Source organism: Mustela nivalis (genome assembly GCF_964662115.1).
Source record: "Mustela nivalis genome assembly, chromosome: X".
Lineage (NCBI taxonomy): Eukaryota > Metazoa > Chordata > Mammalia > Carnivora > Mustelidae > Mustela > Mustela nivalis.
In genome coordinates this window covers 59908575-59912348 of record NC_139040.1, presented here as the reverse complement: position 1 = coordinate 59912348, position 3774 = coordinate 59908575, and positions in this window count along the sequence as shown.

Here is a 3774-nt window from a genome sequence, read left to right as displayed (position 1 = left end):
AAAAAAAAAAATCAACAAAACCAAAAGGCAACCTCCATAATGGGACGAGATATTTGCAGATGACGTATCAGATAAAAGGTTAGTATCCAAGACTGATTAAAAACAAAACAAAACAAAACAAAACAAAACAAAAAACGTATAAAACTCAACACTCCAAGAACAAATAATCTAGTCAAGAAATGGGCAGAAGACATGAACAGACACTTCTCTAGAGTAGACATACAAAGGGATAACAGACCCATGAAAAAATGTTCAATCTCACTAACCATCAGATAAATACAAATCAAAACCATAATGAGATACCACCTCACACCAGTCAGAATGGCTAAAATTAACAAGACAAGGAACAAAAAATGGTGGTGACGATGGGAAGAAAAGGTATCCCTCTTACACTGTTAGTGGGAATGCAAACTGGTACAGCCACACAGGAACACAGTATAGAGGTTCCTAAAAAATATTCCCAAATAGAGCTACCCTATGACCCAGCAATTGCAACAACTAATTTATTTATGTTTCTGTGGATTTAATTATTTTGAATTTACCCCAAGGATACAGAAGCAGTGATCTGAGGGGGCACCTGCACCCTAATGTTCATAGCAGCAATATCCACAATAACAAACGGTAGAAAGAGCCCTGATGTCCATTGACAGATTAATGGATAAAGAAGATGTAGTATTTTTATATAATGGAACATTATTTAGCCATCAGAAAGGATGAATATTTACCATTTGAATCAACATGGATGGAACTGGAAAGTATTATGCTGAGTGAAATAAGTAAATCAGAGAAAAACAATTATCAAGCGTTTTCATTCACATGTGGAATATAGGAAACAATAGAGAGGATCATAGTGGAAGGGAGGGAAAACTGAATGGGAAGTGACCAAAAAGAAATAAAGACCATGAGAGACTCTTAACTATAAAAACAAAAACAAAAATAAAAACAAAACAAGCAAACAAACAAACAAAAAACTGAAAACAAACTATAGAACACCTCCCTTGCTGGAGGGTAGATGGGTGAGGGTATGGGGGAGCTTGTTGATAGGTATCAAGAAGGGCATGTAATGTGATGAGCACTGGGCATTATATACAATTGATAAATTACTCAACACTACTTGTGGGATTAATGATGTAATATATTTTGGCTAGTTAAACTTAAATTAAAAAAATAAATGTCTGGTAGAATTAATTTGTGAATACATGTAGTCCTGGGCTTTTATTTTTTTGGTAGGTTTTTGATTACTAATTCAATTTTATTACTTATAATCTGTTCATTCAGATTTTCTATTTCTTCTTGGTTTAATTTTGGAAGATTGGAATAGCTTCTAGGAATTTATCTATTTTTTAATAGATTATCTGGTTTGATGGCATATAACTTTTGATAGTTTTCTCTTACAACCTTTTGTATTTCTGGGGCACCTGGGTGGCTCAGTGGGTTAAGCCATTGCCTTCTGCTCAGGTCATGATCTCAGGGTCCTGGGATTGAGTAAGGAATCGGGCTCTCTGCTCAGCAGGGAGCCTGCTTCCCTCTCTCTCTCTCTCTCTCTCTCTCTCTCTGCCTACTTGTGATCTCTCTCTGTCAAATAAATAAAAAAAATCTGTATTTCTGTTGTGTCAGTTGTTATTCTTCTTTCTCGTTTGTCCTTCTATTTATTTGGGTCCTCTCTCTCTCTCTCTCTCTCTCTTTTTTTTCCCCTTAATAAGTCTGGCTAAGTGCTTTTCAATTTTGTTTATTTTTTAAAGGAACCAGACCTTGGTTTCATTCAGTTTTTTCTTTTATTTTTAAATTCTCTTTGTCATGTTTTTCTGCTCTGATTTGTATTCTTTTCTTACTTCTATTCACCTTGGACTTTGTTCTTATTTTTTCCTCCATTGGCCTAAGTTAACATTGAGTTTTTTCTTGTTTCTTGAGGTATGCCCCTGTTTCTATATAATTCCCTCTTAGAACTGCTTTTGCTGTGTCCCATAGATTTTGGACCATTGTGTTTTCAGTTTCATGTATTTTTTTTATTTATTCTTTGATTGATTCATATACCCATTGGCCATTTAATATAATGTTTAGTTTCTACATGTCTTTGTTTTTCAAATTTTTTTCTTGTGATTTACTTTTAGTTTCATACAATTATGGTCAGAAAAGATGCATGGTATGATTCAATTTTCTTAAATTTATTGAGGTTTGTTTTATAGCATAATACGTGATCTATTCTGAAAAATATGCCATGTGTGTTTGAAAAGAATATGTATTTTGTTGTGTTGGGATAGAATGTTCTGTATATGTCTGTTATGTCTATCTCATCCAATATGGAAACAGAATTTTGAAACAGGCTATTATTTACTTCCTCAGGAAAGTATAAATACAGAGAATTTTGTACAATCAGACTTCACTTCACATATATCAGACTTCACTTCACATATTTCATTTATTCAGCAAAAGGAAAAAAAGAAAGAAGACTCACATGAATTTTATTGTCCTGATATGGATGGTGAAAATATAGAAAGATTGGCATTGACTTATTTTTTTTCTCTGTAAAATAAATATTTCTTTTCTTTTGAAGAATTCCAGTAAAACTGATTAAGAGTAATTCACATTTGATTCATTGGGGCTTTCTTGTGTTCTTCCCCCCACCACCCCCATGCTGTCCCTAAATGTTATCAGTTATCTCTCTCTTATTTAGGAAACACAATTTTGAATTTCTACCTACATGTTAACATACAGTTAATATAAGTATTATTTGAGTATAGTTGCCTTTAAATATCTTCATTAATATACAATTCACATACCATAAAATTCACCTGTTTAAAGTATACAATTAAATGCTTTTTAGTATATTCTTAGAGTTGCACAACTATGGCAATAATTTAAGTTTAGAACATTTTATCACCCAACAAATAAACCTTGTGCCCATTAGCAGACACTGCCCATCTCATACTCCCTCAACTTTATGCAACAACTAATCTATTTATGTTTCTATGGATTTAATTATTTTGAATATTTCATATAGATGGAATCACAATATATGTGGTCTTTTGTTGCTGGCTTCAAGTAACATGTTTCTGAGATTTATCCATGTTGTAGTTTGCATTAGTACTTCATTTTTTATTAGCAAACAATATCTCATTGTATGTCTTTAACCATTTTGTTCATCCATTAATCAGTTGATAATTGGGTTGTTTCCTCTTTTTGGCTATTCTGTGTAATGCTGCTAAGAATATTTGTGTACAGTTGTTTTATTTGAGCACTTATTTTCCTCTCTCTTTGCTATATATATATAGGAATCATATGGTATTTCTATGATTTATAATTTGATGTAGGAAGAGCACTCAGTCTTTGCCAATGTGTAAGATATTCTGGGCAACAGTATTAAATTTTGTTAAATTATTTTTCTGTATTTATTGAGATAATCATGTTTTCCCTTTATTCTATTAATATGCTATATTACATTAATTGATTTTAGGTATTTATTTAAATTCCAGGGCGCCTGGGTGGCTCAGTGGGTTAAGCCGCTGCCTTCGGCTCAGGTCATGGGATCGAGTCCCGCATCGGGCTCTCTGCTTGGCAGGGAGCCTGCTTCCCTCTCTCTCTCTCTCTCTGCCTGCCTCTCCATCTACTTGTGATTTCTCTCTGTCAAATAAATAAATAAAATTAAAAAAAAAGTTTATTTAAATTCCAGTTGGTTACATACAGTGCATTTTTTTTCATGTGTAAGATACAGTGATTTCACACTTCCATACAACACCTGGTACTCATCACAAGTGTACTTCTTAATCCCCTTAC